General features: G+C 45.4%; 1 protein-coding gene and 1 long non-coding RNA gene across 3 annotated transcripts in view; one reads left to right on the forward strand and one right to left on the reverse strand.

Annotated features, from left to right (window-relative positions):
* PDE1B (phosphodiesterase 1B) overlaps positions 1-22,904 on the reverse strand; it is a 210,953-nt gene that overhangs the window by 166,683 nt on the left and 21,366 nt on the right. Inside the window, exon 2 of one of the 2 annotated variants that reach the window (XM_061614558.1) lies at positions 10,989-11,101. The exons of the other annotated variant lie outside the window; for it this stretch is intronic. The gene's annotated coding sequence lies outside the window, so the exon portion shown is untranslated. The remainder of the gene's footprint in view (positions 1-10,988; positions 11,102-22,904) is intronic. 2 annotated transcript variants of the gene reach the window in all.
* LOC133379401 (uncharacterized) lies at positions 15,290-16,935 on the forward strand. The gene is made up of 2 exons (XR_009761171.1): positions 15,290-15,534; positions 16,184-16,935. It is a non-coding gene; the product is annotated as an uncharacterized LOC133379401 (long non-coding RNA).

Genomic DNA, 22,904 nt, shown 5'->3' on the forward strand with positions numbered 1-22,904 from the left:
ACAGGGACAAGTAAACTGGATGCTATCCTGGGGTTCCTGTTTACCTGAGATCCCCAGAATCCCTTCCTGTCTGGGAGCTGTAGGTACTAAAAGGGGGAAGTGGTGGCAGCAGTTTTTTACAATAATAATAATAATACAATTTAATATAATGTAATATATAATAATTTTATATATAATATTTGTTTATAATAAATAATTTTTATATTTGCTGCTTTTATCTTCTGTACACCACTTAGAGATTGTTATATAAAGTGGTATAGAAATGGCTTAAAGCAATACCAGATAGTTTGGGATGTAACTGGCCTACCTTTCAAGGCCGTTATGCAAGGAAGGGCTTAAGCCGGCTCTCCTAGCCTTCCCCTTTCCTTACAATTGCTACATCCTATGGGAGCAAATTCCATAGTTTAACTATGTGCCGTGTGAAAAAGTACTGTCTTTTTATGTCTTCCAATTCTTGCAACATTCAGCTTCTTTGGTCCCCTGAGTTCTAGTACTGTGGGAGAAACATTAGCCTCTCATTTGCACAGCCATTAGCCAGGGCTATGTTTCTCTCCATGCTATGAAAAGCTTTGTCAGCTGATTCCTGCACATCAAGCTGCTCTTAAAGATGCAAGAATAAGCCAAGCCACTTTCCTTGGTCAGTTGGCAACCTTCTAAACCCTCCATCCGCTGCATCATGCCAACTCTCAAGAAGAAGAATAATGTTTTTAACAAGCCTTGTGCCTTGGGCTCGAATACACTCTGTCAAGAAATGTCAGGAGCTTGAAATAAAATATTGATGTTTCATTTTCTTGCTTTCCTGATATTCCCAGGTGGGAGGGAAAGACCAGAATCTAAAAACCATTTCCTCCCATTTGTCAGGTACATTACCTCCTCAAGCTATTTGTGCTACTTCCTAACAGAGCTTGAAATTAGCAGGTTCTCTCGCCTGGATATTATTAGTTATTATAACAGCACTCTGGGGGAATAGCCATCTCAATTAAAGCAATCCCTCTCTCTCTCCATTCCCCTTTTACTCTTTTTGCAGATATACAATGCCAACTGTATCAGCCCTATGTAAACAGCAGCTATTCTATCCATTGTTATTTATTAACAGCAAGTGGAAGAAATCGCCAAATGTTCTACTGAGAGAGCTAAAATAACAGCTCAGCAGAGGAAAAAGAAATGCTAAGCCACTGGGGTTAAGCAAAAAAATCCAGGTGAGATAAAGAATGGATTTCATAGCCCCAGTTTGGAAATAGCTAGGAGCTTTAAACACCAAATTACTTTCACACAAAGAACCAGCAACAGGTGTGAAACTGCAACTAAACAGCCCGCTGAGGACCATCACCTGGTCACAACAACCTGGCATAAAACTGAAATTACATTTCTTGAAGAGTCAGATCCTGGATCAAACACCGGGTCCTAGAGGGCAAGGGAGTATTGCATACGTTCCACTTACTTGCCAGAGATAGTTCCCATTTACCAAAAATTTTCTCTGATAGATCAGCCCTTATTTGCCTTTGAGGAATCTGAGCATGCCTTTTAGAAAAAGTGAAATATTTAGCATGCATCAGCTTTCTTGAAGTATGGCCCTATTGGATCAGACCAGGTGACAATCCTATCTCCACTTACTTGGGAGAAAGTAAGCCCTGCTGAACTTAGTGGGACTTACTTCCAAATAGGCATGTACAGGATTGCGCTGTTAGTCCAGCATCCTATTTCCCTCACTGGCCGATCAAATGGGAAGCTCTTAAGCAGGACAGTGTCAGGTTGCATTAAACATTCTTGAGAGAGGGCTAAAATAGGACATGCATTTACAGAGAAGCAGAGATTCTACCTTCAGTTCTCAGGGCCCCTTAGTGCACCTGAGGCATTGCCTTTCCATAATTAGCTAGACGCTGAACTAAACTAGGGATTTCACACAGTACTTAGTATAGTACTATATTACTGTGCAATGCCCTTCTGTCATGTTAACTAAATGTTTCCCCTTAGTTGGTTCAGCCCATTTCATTTAATCCTAATATTTTCATAACCACTGCTTGAAGAACCTTGGCTATCGATGGTTACTGTCCACGATGGCTGTGGTCTATCTCCACTGTTGAAGGCCATATCCCTCTGAATGCCAGTTTTTGGGAATCAGAAGTAGGGATAGCATTGTTGCTCTCAGGTCTTGCTTGTAGGCTTCCCGTGGGCCTCTGGGTGACTATTGTGAGAAAAGGATGCAAGACTAGATGGATCTTTGATCTGATCCATCAGGACTCTTCTTATCTTCTTGTGTTTTTCCAGGTTAGGTGTCATTCCATCCATCCCAAAAAAAAGACTTGGGGTTGCACTCATTTTTGAAATAGCTATTGCACTCCTCACACACACCCTGACCCCATTGCAAAGATGGATGCAGTCAGGTATTTGTAAAGATTCTTCAAGGAAAAGTCATTCCAGAGCTATGCAAAGAGCATCCTCTGCCTCAGACACGGAAATACATTTCAGCTTAGGAGCTTTGTAAATGGCATAAAGGAGATAACCTTCAGATGTTGAAAATGTACTGTCAACTCAGAAAAGGGAGAGAGACTTGAACACACAGGACCTAACAATCTCAAGGAAAGTCCTGAAATGCAGGCAGTTGTGTTGATTTTATACCTACACATCAAAGAACAGTAGGACATCTCATCATACCCATTTACTAGGATCAACATGACTTCAGTCAGTGGAGGCTGGATCATTAAGGCACATAGAGCAGTGCCCCACTAATCTCAGTTGCCCCCACCTGCATGGCTTCCTACTCATAACCAGTGCAGGGGGTAGCCCTGGCCATCTGCATTCTCCTCTTTAGTCTCAATGTCACCTCTTGTAGAACTCAGCAGGGAGGAAGATAGGGGCAAAAGTAGAATGAGTTGGCTCTGCCTGTCATTGACTCAGGCTCCACCTATTGTTTGGGCTCCCTGCCTTCTGCAGTCCACCAATCACCACTGACTTCAGTTCTATCCATAGTTTCCTGGGAGTTTAGTGATGCTTACTGCTCAACTTGTAACTTCACAAGCAAGGAGAATATGTCGATTATCCTGGGATTCCAGTAGAATCATCACTCCTGCTCTGAAATAAGTGAGAGATGCATCTCCTGTGTTGCCCCTCTACTCCACCACTGATCCTAAATGTAAAAGGTAAAGGTGTCCCCGCACTTGTAGTGCGAGTCGTTTCCGACTCTTAGGGTGACGTCTTGCGACATTTTATTTATGGGGTGGGATTGCCAGTTCCGTCCCCGGCCTTTCTTTACTCCCCAGCATATGTCATTTTACCGACCACAGATGGATGGAAGGCTGAGTGGACCTCGACCCCTTTTACCGGAGATTCATTCGACTTCCTCCTTTCGTTGGAATCGAACTCCGGCCGTGAGCAGAGCTTTGGCTGCATTACCGCAGCTTACCACTCTGCGCCATGGAGAATGCTTGAAATAACTGGGACATCCTACTTTGTATCTCCTCTCAGTACTGTCAAATACCATTGCATATCTGCAAACACTAAGCAAATGGTTTATGGTCCAGGTATCTTAGAGGCCATCATCTCCCATGTGAATTTGCCCATGCATTAAGACTTAAAGGCTCTTCTCCAGGTCTCACCGCAGTGAAGAATGAGAACAGTGGTCATCAGAGATACACACCATACATTTAAAGCACATGGCTTCCCCCAAAGGATCCTCAGAACTGAAGTTTACCCCTCACAGAGCTATGTTTTCCAGCACCCTAAACTAACTACACTTCCCAGGATTATTTGGGAGGAAGTGATATGCTTGAAATGTGTGGTGTGGATGTGAGGGGCCTTTTCTGTGGTGGCACTCCAGCTCTGGAACTGTCTCCCCCACAGACATTTGTCTGGTGCTGAGTCTGTATTCATTGCTAGAGGAAAATCTTTACTTTCCTAGTCTTTCTATATGAAAAAACACAACTTTTTCAAACTGTGGTTAGGCTGTTGCTGTTTGTTCAAATTGTTGTGGATTTACTTTATTGTGTTAGATTTTTGTACCAGAAGCTAGAAACATTTGTCTTAAGGAGCAGGGCATCAAATGTTTGAATAAATTAAAAATAATATGATCCAATACTTTTCAAGTGTCGGCCACCAAATGTTGAAATCAAAACACCTTTGGGTGCCAGATATTTTGGAGAATATCCTACAAATATTTCACTGTCCAGAACACTGGGAGGGTATGTGACATCAAAGTCCAGAAAGGAGAATTGGGGAGCAGTGTGTGTGTGTGAGAGAGAAGCAAGAGTTGTAAAAGAATCTCAGATGGACAATGCCAAGGCAGCTTGCAGAACCTCAGACATTTTAATTGCCAAAGATACTGAAACATAGTCTTGAATTTTAAATGCAAAGAAAAAAAGAGCAGAGTGGGAGAGATGGTGTGAGAGAAGAAGAAGAGAACAGCAATAATAGCAGGGAGTGGGGACAGCCACAAAGCCATGATTGACAGCTGTCACTAAAAATCATACAGTTAAACAAATCTGAGGGGTTGAGGGGGAAGGGAGAACAATCAACACTGTGTTAGCTTGAATGCCATCAGCTTCAAAAATAACAGGAGAGGGAAAACAAACAGGACCACCGACTACATCTGTTGCTCGCGTTGATTTGTGACAGGGAAATTAATTGTGCTAGCTCCTGTACAAGAACTGCTAATACAAAAGGAAACTGTGAACACAACTGGAAGGGGGAGGGAGGGAAACAGCAGAGGCTCCCCTGCTGAACCCACGCAGACCTGCAAATTGGAAACATGGAAAACAAATGCTGAGCGCAAAAAAGCATGGGCTGGTGTTAGATTGCCCTGTTACCATAAGGCTTTCTGTTCAAGTCCAAAGTTCAATATCAGGCAGGATGTACAAAGCCCTGCTGAATCAAGCACAAGATCCATCTAATCCAGCATCCTGTTTCCAACAATCGCCAATCAGATGCTTCCAGGAAACCCACACGCAGGGCATGAGAGGAACAGCCCTCCCACTTTGCTTGCTCCGCTTCCAATAGTTGTTATTCAGAGGGAGACTGCCCCTGGCCAGAGAAGTTCCATTCCTTGGCTAGTGGCTGCTGTTGATAGACTCTATCCTCCATGAATTTCCTTAATCCCCTTAGAAAGCCATCTGGGGCCTAGCGGCTACCACCACAACTTGTGGCAATAAAGTCCAAGAGTTAATTTGGCATTGTGTGAAGTCTCCTCGCTGCCACCACCACTGTCTTGAATGTACTGCCAAAAACATTCATCAAGTGGCCCTGACTTCTAGTATTACTTTGGAGGGAGAAATCTTTCTCTCTCCATTTCATTCATAATTTTATAAACTGCTATCATTTTTTCCCCTAACCCTCCCCGTAACACTGTGTAACTCAGTATAACATCTCAGGCATCTGATGAAGTGGACTTCATGCATGAAAGCTTGTGCCAGGGAAGGGCCATAGCTCAATGGCAGAGCATCTGTCTGCTATGGAGGAGGTCCTAGGTTTGGTCCCCATCTTCTGTCCGAACGCCTGGAGAGCTGCTGCCGGCCAATGTAGAGAATACTGAGCTAGATGGATCCATGGGTCTGGCTCAGGGTAAGGCAGCTTCCTGAGATGCCATAAGACACTCTTTTTGCTGCCCTTGGTTCATCCTGGCACCATCTATTTGTAGAAAGCAGGGATAAGGAACCTGTGGCCCTCCAGATATTGACAGACTCCAACTCCCTTCCAGAGCTTGGAAAAGTGACTTTTTTGAACTACAACTCCCATCAGCCCCAGCCAGCATGGCCACTGGATTGAGCTGATGGGAGTTGTAGTTCAAAAAAGTAACTTTTCCAAGCTCTGCTCCCTTCAACCCCAAGCAGCATGGCAACATCTGTAGTCCAGCAACAACTGTAGGGCACCATATTTGGCTCCCCCTATCCTAGAGGTAGCTTCAGCTTCATACCTTTTCAATGGCTGACAAAGGAAAAGGAGTACTTGCTTTACATCAGGGTGTAGACGACATGGTGCCTTCCAGATACTGTTGGACTCCAACATCCATTAGCCCCATTACTGTCAAAAGATACAGCCCAACAGCTTTTTTTTCAAGTGTACTGTATTATTTATTCATTTTTATTTATTTATTATTGCATTGATATCCCACTTTTTCTCCAAAGAGCTCAAGGTGGCAAACATGGTTCTTCCCCTCATAATTTAATCCCCACAACAACCCTGTGAAGTAAGTTAGGCTGAGAAGCAGTGACTGGCCCAAGAACACCCAGTGAGCTTCATGTCTGAGTGGGGAGTCAAACCCTGGTCTCCCAGGTCTGAGTCCAGCACTCTAACCACTATACCACACTGGCTCTCATTAGCATATGTGTAAGGGCCCTTTAAAAATGCAGTGTGTAAAGGAGCGCATTTAGGGATACACAAATGAGGGGATGCTGAAGCGTCTCATGCCCTTGGTGATCCCACAACATGGAGTGAGGGGCAGGCCTATCCCTTGCAACTATGTCCCAGATTTTGTTGTCTTTTTATTTGTCCTAGAGAAGTTGATAGAAGCAGGCATGATTCTCAATGTCTCCGATATTCATAACCCTGCCCCTTTCATCTACATAGCTCCACTCTGCCTCCTGCCCATGCAAGCCTACAGTATAAGAGAATGGTGGGAGAGTAGGGTGGAATGTAGGGAACGTGTGTGTGTGTGCCATGGCAGGGATTGGGAATGTGTGGTCCTCCAGATGTTGTTGGACTCCCATCAGCCTCAGCCAGCATGGCCAATGTTCAGGGATGATAACGGGCATTGTAGTCTGGCAGCTTCTGGAGAGCCACAGGTTCCCCACCCCTGACCTAAGGCTCACAATAGCCAGTATGGAATATTCCCATCTAAGAATGTAAGTAGGGCAGCCACCTTTTCTTCTGTCAGGGCTTTAGTGCTTCCAGCTGTTGCCTGATGGGCAGAAATCATCCCCATGCCAGGAACAACGTCCGTATTTGGGATTTAAATGTGCTGGGCAGCTGTTAAAGGCACAGAGTCCCTTTTGGGACAACTCTACTTTGTAGCTGTGTATGGACATAAGCTTCGGCCCACTTATATCAAGGTCAAGCATGATCCAGCCGTAGTTTACAATCCACTTGTTGAAGGCTAAAGATATACAGTTGTGGTAGCCAATGTGGTGCCCTCCAGATGTTGCTGGCCTCTCATCTCCCATCACAACTGCTAACAGGAGTGAGACCCTGTCAGCAGATTACATTCCAGCTCAGATACCTTGCACTGGCGGCTGATTTGTTACTGGGCCAAATCCAAGATGTTGCTGTTACTACATAAAGGCCTCAACAGCATAGGGCCAGTTTACCTGAAGGATCGGCTTACTGCCTCTGTGCCCTCTCAACGTCAATCAGCAGAACTTGCACTTTTACAAGTGCCATGCAACATTCGTTCCACAGATGCAAGGAATTGATCCTTCAGCACCTATACTATGGAACTCATTGATATTAGGAGGCACCTTCACTGTACTGTTTTGCACCTACTAAAAACTTTTTTGTTGCAACAAGCCTATAATTGCTACATTTATTTCTATATTTTAATATTTCTTTTTATTTATTTGATCAAAAACATACGATTCAATAACATTTAAGAAATAAGGTAAAGAGAGAGAAATACAACTGAATGAAAATTAAAATGAAACACACAAAGAAATATTTATATTTTAAGCTGTGATGTTAACTTGTTTTTAATGCTTGCTTTTATCTGTATTTTTAAATAAATATTTTAGATTGCCCTTTGTAAACCACTCAGAGAGCTTCCGTTGAGTAAGCAGTATTTAACATTTTGTTAAATACGGATAAAAATACATTTAAAATCTTGATCATTGCCCATGCTGGCTGGCGCTGATGGGAACTGCAATCCAACAGCATCTGGAGGGCACCATGTGGGCCCCCTGGTGTCAGGGCCAGGATGTGACTCAGGAACCAGACCAACGGCTGTAGTTAATTCGTGTTTTATTAGGGTAATGTCCAAACAAAGACTGCGTTTTCTCATGAATCAATACAGGGATACAGGTCCTGCGGCACTGGGAGAAAGTTGACAGAGCAAGGGACTTCTTCCCGCCTGTTCTTTAAGAAGGGGCCAAACGGGCGCGCAATCTTTCGCTCCTCCTTAACTGCCCCTCAGGTACTGCCCGCCTTCCCCCCCTTCTCTCCTGTCTTTTCAGCTGTCTGCATGTGCGCGGTGAGGGGGGAAGCATCACCCCCTCCTCTTCTGAAGTTTCCGATTCCAGGATGGGGGATAGGGGAGGGGGTGATGGTAAACTGCCTCCCCGCTTTTCGGCTGTGAGCAGCCCTCCCTCTTCCCCCTCTTGCTCTGAGCCTGAAAGAGGGGGAGGCGTGAGAATGTCCAGGGAGGGCTCAGGCTCCCCGTTGCTAAGCGACCTTATCACTGGCAGTTCCTCTGTTTTGTCTTCGCTCCAAAGGGGGGAAGTTCCTCCCCCTTCCCTCTGCCATCCATCCGAATACTCTTCTCCCAACTCTCCGGGATCCAGCTCCCCGGGATTGGGACCCCAGCTCTGCCTTCCGACACCTGGATGCACTGGTGGCTGGTGGCTCCCATGTCAGTGGGGCAGTGGAATACACTGTGTATTTTAGTCCAAACTTTCAAGCAGCTGTCCAGCTGCTAAAACCTATTCGCAAATTAGGTTCAGCACCTTGGTCAGCTCCTTGCAAATTCCGACTGAAACCCAGAGCACATTCCACTGCTCCACTGACATGGGAGCCACCAGCCTACCCTCTGATATACAGTACGCTGTTCGGGGAAAATCAGCCAGAGGGTTCTCCTATGGAAGCTCTACAGAAATGAATAGGACCTATGGAACCATATGGAAGTCACTGCCACAGCAACAAAAACCTATCTAGAGCATTGGGCTGAAAAAAATATTGGAGCCCGAAGAGATTTTGCCATCTGCTCTGTGTACAACAGCCAGCTCTGTCTTACTTAAGCCAATTGTCTCTTCTTGGAAAATATTGCATTCCCACAGAACATACCCAACACATCTCTTTCAAAAGACAACAGATCACTAGAACTCCACAGCTTCACACCTCTGCAATCTTCCCTTATTTCCCCCCCCCCTCAAGTTTCTGATCTGAGCCGTTTGGGTCAGAAGGTCAGCACTGTGCTTTGCATGACGCAGCAAGGAAATAGACAGCAATTTAAAAAAAACAAACCCAAACCTAATTATAGCTTGCATGCATGAGGCTTTACAGGCAAAACAGAAAACTTAATTGCTCCATTGTTGTCTATACAGAACTGGTTGGGTAATACCAGAGAAAGATTTGGGAATAGACTGCAAATGAAGAAGCACAGGTCCATTGCTCTCATTGTTGGCGAGGAAGACAGCCTCAGCCAGGCAATGTGGTTTGCTCATATGTGCTATGCTCTTTTTCTTTCTTTCTTTTCAAAAATTATTTAAGAAGATTTGGGCAGTGTGGCTTAAAGCACAGCATAGAAACAAGGCCATCCTCTCCAACATCCCACAGATTAAAATAGAGAGTGCAGCTAACATAACATGTAGGCTGCTGCATACCTGCTATACCTTTAAAGCACATCTGAGGCACATTTTCTCTCTCAAAGAATTCTGAGCACTAAAGGGTTGCTGGGAATTGCTTCTTGATCATGCTAGCTGGAGTATTACTGAATGCTGGGACAGTGGGGTGGAATGTTGGGAACTTTGTGGATGGATGGATGGATGGATGGATGGATGGATGGATGGATGGATGGATGGATGGATGGATGGATGGATGGATGGATGGATGGATGGATGGATGGATGGATGGGGAATGTGTGGCCAGAAGTTGTTGGATTCCAACTCCCATCAACCTCAGCCATTATGGCCAATGGTCAAGGTGATGGGAGTTGCAATCCAGCAACCTCTGAGGAGAACCACAGGTTCCCCATCGTTGGCCTAAGGCTCACAGCATCCAGTTTTGCAATACTCCCATGTATCCCTCATAGAGTTACAACCTACATCAAGGATCACTAATTCCCCCCCCCCAAAAAAATAAATGAATTCTCTCTTCAGCCTGCTGTGGACACTTTATTAATTTACTCTCTGATAACACCCTATACTGGCTTCTGAAGCATAGCATGTCTTAGACATATTAGCCATGCTTGCTTACCAAACAACAAAGTTGAAGCAGCAACTTCAAATGCACTCCGCAACATTAGCTAGAGCAGTTGTTGTTGGTGGGGTGGATGGCAAGGGGAACGGCGCACATTTTGGGCCACGTGCCAGCATTTTTAATATGCACATGCGCTAGAATCACAATGCATCTGTCCACCACTCAGAAATTTAAACTTCCACAAGCCCCAAGGAGGGGACTGGAACTCAAAGAAGGGAGGATCCAGGAGCTCCAATTAAAAGGCATATCCACGAATGGGTGTATTAGCAAGTGATCTAGCAGGGCTGAGCCCCAAGTCTTCTACACCCAGGCCCAGATCTGCTGCCCATTCCCATTCCCCTTTAAAACCATTTTTTTTTAAAACCCTTTGCTTATAAGATATTCCAGGCACACCACAACGTGCATTGCTGATAATACCTCAGTCACCTGCCATTTGCCCAGTGGCATTTATACATCTGAATTACCACATGTACATTTATACAAATTTTGTCATGTGAGCCAGAGTCCTTTAAGTACCACATTGACCCAAATATAAACCACCCTCACATATAGGCCACACTCTGGCTGCACACAAGCCAGGTTTGCGGTGGGGGGGGAATGTGGCCTATATTTGGGTCAACATGGTACCCAGCGACACCACTGCCCACAAAGCATCCTTGAATAATTCCGCAATGTATCTGGCCACTTGCACTCTTTGAATCAGGAACTGAGCAATGTGGATGTTGTAAAACCAATGAAACTCTTGGACACATTTTTTATAACTCTTGCTCTATTTGCATTCCATTATTCATCCATCATGGATCTCAAAGACAGCATACATAGGGTTCCCAAGCAGTTTTCATCCAAGTACTGGTGATACACCAAGGATGGCTAACCTGCAGCTCTCTAGGTCTTGTCCAACTCCAACTCCCATCCAGTGTGGACAAAGATCAGGAATGATGGGAGCGGGGATCCAATAACATCTGGAGGGACCACAGATTTCCTGTCCCTGCAATAAAGATAGCATTCAGTTGATGGAATAATGTGTCATGGGGTGGGTAAGTATGCTTAGGTAGTAGTCCTTGCTATTAAAATAGAGGTTGTTTTTATCTGTTAAATGTTGGAGGCTATAACACCTGCAAGAAATTAGTGGAGTAATACAATTCTTCTCAGTGCTTAGCACACAGTGGTATGCTACCACTTGATAAGCAACTGTCTATATTTGCCCTCTGTCCTCCAGACGCAGGCTAGCCCTGTCATCAGTGGTGGCTGGTGGCTACTGGAACTGGTATGGTGGAAGGCAGGGTGGCCAACAGTGGTTGGAGCCAGAGCCAATGATAGGTGGAGCTTGTTGTCCCCATCCGCCACTGGCTGACTTCTTCAAGGGCAAAATGGAGAGGAAACAGAAGGAAATTGACAACCGGGGCCACCCCCCTCAGCTGGTTGAGGGCAGACTGAGGTTGGTGCGGCAGCACCCCATTTGCCCTAAAAGGACCAGCCTCCACTGCCTACCATTAGGCAGAGTGAGGTGGCTGCCTCAGGCAGCAGATCCCATGCTAGTCTGAAGGCACATGAAGCCAGCACCCTGCTGAAGCTAAGCGGGGTCAGGTCTGGTCGGTGCCTGGATGGGAGACTGCCTGGGAACCATATGTAAGCCGCTGTGGGTTTCTAACATGAAAAGAAAGGCAATAATCCTGAGAACCTTGGGCATACAGTGTTGGAACTGCAGATGCAAGGGAGGGGGGGCAGGACTTGGTGATCAACCCCCATGCACATGAATTGAGCAGCAGCTTAGGATCTGAGGCTGAAGGTCAAACCCTATGTGATCCTGCAGAGATCAGCTCTCCAGACTTTGAACACTTCCAGCCCATCTGTTTATTGAGCATTCTTCGTGATTGGTTTGCAGGGAGAACAGATGACACTGACTATTGAATGAGCATTCATTCTGATTGGTTTGCAAGAAGGTTAGGTGGTTTTGCATCACGGCAAGTGTTGTTATCCCACCCTTTCCAGTGCATTTCCCCATCGCTTTCCACATTGCAAAATGTCAAATCTTTTGGGGAAGCAGGTTTGTTGTGCAAAACCTCCCAGGGAATTATAATTGTGTAACTTGAATATCTGATTGAATCCCACCCAAAAGTAGCAACATCACGGAAGCACCCGTTGGGGAGGGGGGCTAATTTGATTGGAGAAGGGTTTGGGGTATTTTTATTTATTTATTTATTTATTAAATTTATTAGTTGCCCATCTGGCTGGCTGTCCAGCCACTCTGGGCGACGTACAAAATAAAAACATACATTAAAACATTAAAAATCTCATCAATAATAATAAAACCTAACCCACCCCAAAAGCCTGCCTGAAGAGCCAGGTCTTCAAGGCCCGGTGGAAGCTCATCATAGCGGGGGCATGGCGGAGATCATTTGGGAGGGAATTCCACAGAGTGGGGGCCACAATTGAAAAAGCCCTCTCCCTCGTTCTCACCAGTCTAGCTGTTTTAACTGCTTCCAGACAACTTGTTTATGGAGTATTCACCCTGATTTGTCTGCACAGATTTTGCAGGGAGTTTAGATGACATTGGCTATTTACTGAGCATCCATTCTGATGGGTTTGCAGGGAAGTCAGATAATATTGTGTCAATCAATTTTCCCATCATTTTCCTCATCACAAGAAGTCTGGTTTGGGAGGGGAAGCAGATTTGTTGTGCAGGAGTGCCAAATTAATTGTGACTACTTTAATATGATGCCAGACCTTCCTAGGGCTGTGTGGGGGTGGTATTCCTATTGTTTTGTTGTTGCTTATTGTTAAGTTTTTATAGTGTGTTTGGGTTTTTTTAACATTGTGTAAGTCGCTTGGGGACTTTCGGGTATCAAGCAACTAATACATTTGATTGTTATTTTTATCGTTAACAACAACAACAGCAATAATACACAGATCTAACTAGAAACTAATAACCAAACATTGTGTGAGCGAACCTGGCCAAGCGTGAGGGGTAGCCTCTACCCCTCCTTTAAGCTCCATTCTTTTAGGTGAGTCCTTCCTGCCCCTGTCACAGGTTGGCCACAAAGGTGCTCCCTAATTATGCCAATGAGTCCCACAGCTCTTCACCTTTGAAGGTGTCTAAGGGTGCTCACCAAACCTTAACTACCTCATAACTTCCCACACCTGCCTATTGGCCAATTATTTGCTAAATATACCCATCACCACATCAGTACGGAATACACACACACAAAACCAGCAAGGCCAATCAGTTGACAAGCAAAATAATTCCTACTTGCCCAAAGCCCTGTATTACCTGTAGGTAGCTCGCCATTGAAAAGACTGAAGGAAGGGCAGGCTTAAATAGTCTTCTGCCCTAGAGGTGGCATACAGTGCACTGAACCTGCTTGCCAGGCCTCTTAGCATAGAATCATCATAGCGTAGTAGAGTTGGGAGGGGCCTATAAGGCCACTGAGTCCACCCCCCTGCTCAGTGCAAGAATCCATCTTCAGCATACCCAACAAGATGGCTGTCCAAGTGCCTCCAGTGCTGGAGAGCCCACCACCTCCCAAAGTAATTGGTTCCATTGCCATACTGCTCTAACAGTTAGGAACGTTTCCCTGATGTTCAGACGAAATCTGCCTTCTTGTACCTGTAACTTGAGCCTGTTATTCCATGTCCTGAATTCTGGGATGATCAAGAAGAGACCCTTAATTCTTAACAGCTGCTCTGAGTGCAGAGGCAGCGGAATTGTGCAACCTGAATATGCCAGTGTGCAACTGAATCCCATCCAAAAACAGCAACAGTTTAGAAGCACCCTCCAATTGGGAAAACAGCACAGGATGGAAGGGGGGCCCTTCCCCAGGGCTGCTACTATGATCACATTTCTGCTATGAGCTACCTACTATGAGCTGCTATGAGCTCTGTTATTTTTTTTATTCCTGCAATCAATAAACATATATAAAGACACACAAAGAGAACAAATTGATTAGAATGAAGAATAACCATATTAACAATTACAATCAAATTGACAAACCAGATTATATAATGAAAAATATGGTCTACTATAATACACGGAGAGGGTGGAAATGATTACTCCTTCACTGTAAGATTATTAAATGGACACAATTTAATAAAAGGTAACAATCCTTCCAGAAATGTATTCCATTTCTTTCTGTCATCTTTCTGTAACCTTTACTTAATTTGTCAATTTAGTCATTATTGCTATTTCACAAAACTTATCTAACCACTTTTTTTAAAAAAAACAAAAGAGTCCCCTTTAGGATGGTCACTTATACATTGCCCACCCCCACCCCAGGTTTTCTATCAGCAAAACAGATTTCCATTGGAAGTCTCTCAAACAAAGGACACCTTCAAACAGAGGACTGTGCTTTGACAGCCCTTTAAAACAGAGGACTGTCATTTGTAAAGTAGGCCACATGGCCACGCTAGCCCCCTTTGGGTTATTCTTCTTTGCTGCAAAGAACCAGGGAACTGTCAATTTCTGTTATCTCCGTTTCTTATTTTTTTCAATCTCAAATTCAGTTCTCCAGAATTTCTGCACCAATTTGAGATTCTTAAAAAAAATAAAATCATGATAATTTTCCAGCATTTCAGTGGGAATTTCTCCTAATAAACACACTTTTGTAGGCAGTTTTGACTAACGTACACATTTTTGCAAGCCATTTCTCATCATGCAATGCACTTTTGCATCTTATTTTCACTCATATATTTATTTTTATGCACACTTTCCCCTAAGATATGCATTGTTGTAAACATTAGTTGGTTGGTTGGTGAACTTGCATCACAAAATTCAAAGAAGTGTGAATTTCAAAGGATGACTGTGTTTCAGTTCTCATATTGTTTAGGAATGTGCAGATTTGATAGATTCGGCTTGAAATGCGAACTGAATTGAAATTCATCCCTACAAAGAACACCATACAGAATGTTATGTACCAGCAGGCACACTCACAGCAAATTATATGCTGGAGCATTCTTCTCAGATTTAGGACACTTCCACACCATACATTTATAGCTCATTTATACCTTTTCAAACAGACATGCTTTCCCCCAGAGAAACCTTAGAACTGCAGCTTACCCCCTCACAGAGCTAACAGTTCCTAGCACTCTTAACAAACTACAGTTCCCAGGATTCTTTGAGGCAAGCCATGCACTTTAAATGTATGATGTGGATGTGACCTTGAGGGGACAGGAAGGCAAAGCTACAGTGGCGGGGGAAAAGAGAAGCAGGGCCACCATCAACTCTGTTGAAAGACCAGCTCTATCAGGCTCTACCATGCATCAATAGTAACCAGGCAGCAGCTATTCCATCAGGCTCCAGCAGAGGACGGAAGGAAGGGAAGGGAAGCAGGGCTACTCCATCAGCAATGCCAAGAGACCAGAAACGTTTGGTTCCCCTTCTCCTTGAACTGTTTCCATTTCTGCTGGTTGTTGTACTGTTGCCTGGTAAGGGCATTATGATCAAGAAATGGAACCTGGTTAGTTTTGCCATGGCCTGATCATTACTGGTTTGTGGTACCACAGAGACAGTCCTCTTCTGAAATGCTCTCCCTGCTGAAATATGTGAGGCCCTATTGATATTGGCATTCCTCTGGTTGTTGAAGATACACTTGTTTAGGCAAACATTCCCCTGACTTTATCTCCTGACTTGAACCTCCTTCTTTAATTGTTTTAATTGCTGTTTTAACTTTTTAAACTGTCATGCTCTTTTAACGGGCTTGTTTTATGCTACATTTTAACTGTGGGCGTTTATTTTAATGTTTGGATGAAATGGTTTTAATGTGTGTTTTAATTATGTGTGTTTGTTGAGGTTTTTTGTCATTGGTTTTATACTTATCAATTGCTTAGGAGCCACCTTGCCAATTAAGCAGCAAATAAATAACTAAAAGCTCTATAACTACGGCAGTCTTTCCCAACTAGTGGGCCACCAGATGTTGTTGGACCACAATTCCCATCTTTCCTGACCATGGGCAATGCTAGCTGAGGCTGATGGGAGTTGTGGTCCAACCACATCCGGTGGCCCACTAGTTGGGAAAGGCTGAACTAAGGATTAGCGACTGAGTTTGCTTTTTTCCTTTTGTGATATGTCTTTTAGATTGAAAGCCTCAAGGCGGAGATGGTCTTTTTACTGAACTTTGCAAACCACTCGGGGAGCCTTTTTCAGCTGAAGAGCAGGGTACAAATGCTTCAAATAGCAACGAAGAAAAAGAAGGAGGAAGAATTTGAAAAGCTACACTTTTATCTCTGTAGTGTGAATGGAGCAGCAGGATTTACATGCAAAATGACAACTCTTCCTATTGGGAAGCCCCATAACTCAGTGGCAGACCATCAGCTTTGCATGCAGGTCCCAGGTTCAGTCAACAGGTAGGACTGGGAAACAGGGCCTATCAAACCCCAGAGAGTGGCTGCCAGTCCATGATCTTTCAGTTGCCTCATTGCATATAAGGCAGCTTCCTGTGGTCCTAGAGCAGTAGCCTCCAAGCAGCCCAATGCTGCTGCCCTTCCAAAGGTAGGAAATGCACACACCAATTGCTCTTTTAAAAAAGACCATTCAGGTGTGTAGGTGAAGAGGCAGAAGCCATATCCTGGACACAGTCCCACCACAGGTGGTGAACAGGAAGGTTTCTGCTGTCTTTCCAGACGGCCCATGCTATCTGTTCTGACAAGCTTTTTGTTGTTGTTGAGCAAATTCTGGAAGAGGAAGCATGCAAAGTTAATCTAGATAATGTGTGTGCTGCTGAACCAGCAGCGGGGTGCATTGGAAGCTTATTATTGCTTAATGCCATGATTGATGAGCTCGAAAATAGAGCATTGCATGAATGTGGAATAATAAAGAGCTTCTTGGTACACAGTTCTCCCCCTTCCCTGTGTTATCCTCACAATGAACCTGTGAGGTAGGTGACCAAGGTCATCCAGTGAGCTTCATGGCTGAGTGGAGATCTGAATCCTAGTTTCCCAAGTCCTAGACCAAGACTCTAACCACTACACCACACTGGATGTTACAAATCTGACCAATTAATATAATAATTATGCCGCCCTGAGCTCCTGCTGGGAGGATGGGTGGGATAGAAATCAATTCAATCAATCAATCAATCAATCAAAGATATCTAGCATGAGAGAAAAGAAGTCTCTGGCGTGATTAAAATATAGTGCAGGGAAGAGGAATTTGTGTTGCTCCAGATGTTGTTGGACTCCAGATCGCATCATCCCCAGCCATTGGCCATGCCAGTTGGGGATTATAGGAATTGGAGTCCAGCCTTGGAGGTTGCTCTTCAGTCTGAGCAACTTGTTTCTTCTGTGAGGTCATGTCACAGCCTAATCCTCGATTACTGCTCTGGAACCTGATCCCACTCTGGGACCTTTCACTGACTTCTGTCTTACTTGGACTGAGCCAGGAACCAGAAGCTGTGAGACAAGTCAGGAGTCAGCACTGAAATACAAGTCAGGACAGAAGAACAGTAGTGTGGTGGCAAATTTAAAAGTGCAGGGTCCCCCCATGATAGCCACACCATACCCCCTCACACCCCCCTTTTCCATTTCATCTCATGTCGTATTGTCTCTGAGTCTATACTCCACTACAACAGACATCCCTTGGAGCCAATCAGCAAGAAAGAGGAGGCTGTATGTTAGCCACTGAGAAGAGTCTTCTCAGTAGCTGACTAACCTCCTTTAACTCTGATTGGCTCCAATCAGCATGAAATGTCATGGACTCTTCTCAGTGGCTAACACACTCCCCTTTCATGATGATTGGCTCGTACATAGGAACCTGATTGAGACTCTGCTCCCACAAAAGTAAAGGATCTATGATCCCCCACAACCCCAAACAACTACACTCCAGCAGAAGGACAACCCAGGAGGAAGGGCAAAAGAATAACCATGGATTCAGGAACCCCCCAGAGCTCAGGAAGCCCATGTTGATAGGAATCAATACCTGAGCTTGTTTTTTTTCCTCCTTCCTCCTCTTTAATGCCATGCCTCTTAGACTGTGAGCCTGAGGGCAGGGATTGTTTTTTCACTATTATATTTATTTATTTGATCTGTATCCCGCCCTTTCTCCCAGTAGGAGCCCAGGGCGGCAAACAAAAGCACTAAAAACACTTTAACACATCATAAAAACAGACTTTAAAATATATTAAAACACAACAACAATTACAAACATATTAAAACAAAACATCTTTAAAAACATTTTCTAAAAAAAGCTTTAAAAACAAAAAAAGGTTTAAAAATATATTAAAAAGCAATTCCAACACAGATGCAGACTGGGATAAGGTCTCTACTTAAAAGGCTTGTTGAAAGAGGAAGGTCTTCAGTAGGCGCCAAAAAGATAACAGAGGTGGCACCTGTCTATTATTTAAGGGGAGGGAATTCCAAAGGGTAGGTGCCACTATACTAAAGTTCTGTTTCCTATGTTGTGCTGTTTCCTATGTTGTGCAGAACGGACCTCCTGATAAGATGGTATCTGCAGAAGGTCTTCACCTGCAGAGCGCAGTGATCAACTGGGTATATAAGGGATAAGATGGACTTTCAGGTATCCTGGTCCCAAGCTGTATAGGGCTTTGTACACCAAAACTAGAACCTTGAACTTGGCCCGGTAGCTAATAGGTAGCTAATGCAATTATTTCAGTAGAGGAGTGACATGTTGACGATAACCTGCTCCAGTGAGCAGTCTTACACCAGCTGTAGCTTCCAGACCAGCCTCAAAGGTTGCCCCACACAGAGCACATTACAGTAATCCAGCCTGGAGGTTACCAGTGCATGGACAACAGTGGTCAGGCTATCCTGCTCCAGAAATGGCTGCAGCTGTCTTACCATCCGAAGCTGGTGAAAGGCACTCCTAGCCACGGAGGTCACCTGGGCCTCTAGCGACAAAGATGGATCCAGAAGCACCCCCAGACTATGGACCTGCTCTTTCAGAGGGGGTACGACCCCATCCCAAAGCAAACAACTGACCAATTATCCAAACTCAGGAAGCACCAACCCACAGTATCTTTGTCTTGCTAGGATTGAGAGTACGTTTATTGACCCTCAACCAGCCCACCACAGAGTCCAGGCACCAGTCCAGGGTTTGCACGGTCTCTCTCAATGCAGATGTTACAGAGATTTAGAGCTGGGTATCATCAGCATGCTGCTGACACCTTGCCCCAAATCTCCTGATGACTGCTTCCAAGGGCTTCATGTAGATGTTAAACAGCATGGGGGACAAGATGGTACTCTGTGGCACCCCACAGCACAACTACCAGGGAACTGAAATACAATCATCCAATTATTATTATTATTATTATTATTATTATTATTTATTAAACTTATATACCGCCCAACTAGCCATAGCTCTCTGGGCGGTGAACAACAAAATACAATAAAATGAACAATATAATACAATAACAATAAAGCAATCAAAATCAATAACAGCAAACATAACAAGAAAATAAATTAAATTAAGTTAAAATGCAAAAAGTTAAAATGCTTTGGGAAAGAGGAAGGTTTTAACTTGGCGCCGAAAGGATAACAATGTCGGCGCCAAGCGAACCTCCTCGGAGAGACTGTTCCACAGTTCGGGAGCCACCACTGAGAAGGCCCTAGATCTTGTCACCACCCTCCGGGCCTCTCTATGAGTCGGGACCCGGAGGAGGGCCTTCGTAGCAGAACATAGTGTACGGGCCGGTTCATAGCGGGAGAGGCGTTCCGACAGGTATCGTGGTCCCGCACCGTATAAGGCTTTATAGGTTAACACCAGCACTTTGAATGTAGCCCAGAAGCAAATTGGTAGCCAGTGCAAGCGGGCCAGAACAGGTGTTATATGCTCGGACCGCTTGGTCCTTGTTAACAATCTGGCCGCCGCATTTTGCACTAGCTGTAGCTTCCGGACTGTCTTCAAAGGCAGCCCCACGTAGAGTGCATTGCAGTAATCCAAACGTGAGGTTACCAGAGCATGTACAACTGATGTAAGGTCCTCCTTACTCAAATAAGGACGTAGTTGGGCTACCAACCGAAGTTGGTAGAATGCATTCCGAGCCACCGAGGCTACTTGAGTCTCGAGTGAAAGGGAAGAGTCTAGAACGACTCCCAGACTATGAACCTGCTCCTTTAGGGGGAGTGTAACCCCATCAAGGATAGGGTATGTATCCATCATCCGATCAGAGAAACCATGCACCAACAGCATCTCAGTCTTGTCAGGATTGAGCCTCAGTTTGTTAGCCCTCATCCAGTCCATTGTCGCGGCCAGGCAACAGTTCAGTACATCGACAGCCTCACCTGAAGAAGATGAAAAGGAGAAGTAGAGCTGCGTGTCATCAGCATACTGATGACAACGCACTCCAAAACTCCTGATGACCGCACCCAGCGGCTGCATGTAGATGTTGAAAAGCATGGGGGACAGAACCGACCCCTGCGGGACTCCACATTGTAGAGCCCATGGTGTCGAGCAATGTTCCCCAAGCACTACCTTCTGGAGACGGCCCGCCTAGTAGGAGCGGAACCACTGCCAAGTAGTACCCCCAACTCCCAACTCCGCCAGTCTCTCCAGAAGGATACCATGGTCGATGGTATCAAAAGCCGCTGAGAGATCAAGGAGAATCAACAGAGTTACACTCCCTCTGTCCCTCTCCCGACAGAGGTCATCATACAGGGCGACCAAGGCCGTCTCAGTACCAAAACCGGGCCGGAAACCCGATTGAAATGGATCTAGATAATCGGTTTCATCCAATAGTGCCTGGAGCTGGGCAGCAACCACTCGTTCCAAGATCTTGCCCAGGAATGGAATGTTTGCTACTGGTCTGTAGCTGTTGAAATTTTCTGGGTCCAAAGAAGGCTTTTTCAGGAGTGGTCTCACCACCGCCTCTTTCAGGCAGCCGGGGACCACTCCCTCTCGCAAAGAGGAATTTATCACTTCCTTGGCCCAGCCAACTGTCCCATCCCTGCTAGCTTTTATAAGCCAAGAGGGGCACGGATCCAGTACCGAAGTGGTTGCACGCACCAGTCCAAGCACCTTGTCCACATCCTCGAGCTGAACCAACTGGAACTCATCCAATAAAACATGGCAAGACTGTGCTCCGGACACCTCATTATGATCAACTGCTATAAATTGGGAGTCCAAGTCCCGGCGGATGCCTAAGATCTTATGCTGGAAGTGCTCAGCAAACTCATTACAGCGGACCATAGATGGTTCAACAGTGTCCTGATGGCCTACATGAAGTAGCCCACGGACAACTCTAAAAAGCTCCGCTGGGCGGCAAATGGATGACTTGATAGTGGCAGCAAAATGTTGTTTTTTTGCCGCCCTCACCGCCCTCACATATAGTTTGGTAGAAGCACTAACCAGCGCATAATTGCATCCATCAGGAGTTCGCCTCCATCTCCGCTCAAGCCGCCTCCTTTCTTGCTTCATTGCTCTCAGCTCCGGCGTGTACCAAGGGGCTGTATGAGCTCTACAGCGGAGGGGGCGCGTAGGAGCGATCATGTCGACAGCCCGGGTCATCTCCACATTCCACAGATCGACCAGGGCTTCAACAGGAGCGACAGTCCTATCAGCCGGAAAAAACCCCAGAGCCCTTTGAAAACCCTCAGGATCCATTAGTCTCCGGGGGCGGACCAATGCTATTTTCTGAAAACGACCATGGAGATAGGATCAAAACCACTGTAAAACAGTAACTCCAAGCAGAGCTTGGAAAAGTTACTTTTTTGAACTACAACTCCCATCAGCCCAATCCAGTGGCCATGCTGGCTGGGGCTGATGGGAGTTGTAGTTCAAAAAAGTAACTTTTCCAAGCTCTGCCTCCAAGTCAGCCATGGTCAATGGTATCAAAAGTCGCCAAGAGATCAAGTAAGAATAACAGGGTCGCACTCCTCCTGTCCTTCTCCTGATAAAGGTCATCCATCAGGGCAACCAAGGCCGATTCAGTCCCATAGCCAGGCCTGAACCCAGACTGGAATGGGTCAAGATAATCTGTTTCATCCAAGAGTACCTGCTGTGCCACAACCCTCTCAATCACCTTCCCTAAGAAGGGGGTATTTGCAACTGGGCAGTAGTTGTTGCAAACCAATGGGTCCAGGGTCGGGTTTTTCAGGAGTGGTCGAATCACCACCTCTTTCAGGGTGGCTGGAATCACTCCCTCCTGCAACATTGCATTGACCACACCCTGGATCCACTCAGTCAACACCCCTCAGCAAGCTTTAATAAGCCAAGGGCAAGGGTTGAGAGGACACGTTACTGGCAACATTGTCACAAGCACCTTGTCCACATCATCAGGCCACATCAACCGAAACCGTTCCCAAGACGTTGCAGCAGACATTGCACTGGACACCTCACTATGAACTACAGTAGATGTGGATAAGGCATCAAGATTGCTACGGAGGAGAGCAACTTTACCGTCAAAGTGCCTCGCAAACAATTCACAGTGGGACTCCAAAGGGTCAAACTCCATTTCCTGGAGTTGATGTCCACAGATCCATGAAAAGCTCCACTGGATGGCTACTTGAGGGCGCAATGGTGGCAGAGAAGTGGGCCTCCTTTGCCTCCCTCACTGCCACACAGTAGGCACAGTTATGATGTTTTACTCATGCCCAATCAGCCTCACAGAATGTCTTTCACCACTTGCACTCTAGCCGTTGTCCAGCCTGTTTCATTGCCCTTAGCTCACTGGCGTACCAGGGTGCAAACTGGACTCCACAATGCCGGAGAGGGCGCTCAGGGGCAACTGTGTCAAGAGCCCAACGCACCTCGTTGTTCCACAGCATGACAAGGGCTTCAACAGGGTCACCTGCTCTGTCTACTGGGAACTCAAGAATCCAGTGGATTCCATTAGTCTCCGGGGGCAGAC

This window comes from Rhineura floridana, chromosome 3 (genome assembly GCF_030035675.1).
Source record: "Rhineura floridana isolate rRhiFlo1 chromosome 3, rRhiFlo1.hap2, whole genome shotgun sequence".
Lineage (NCBI taxonomy): Eukaryota > Metazoa > Chordata > Lepidosauria > Squamata > Rhineuridae > Rhineura > Rhineura floridana.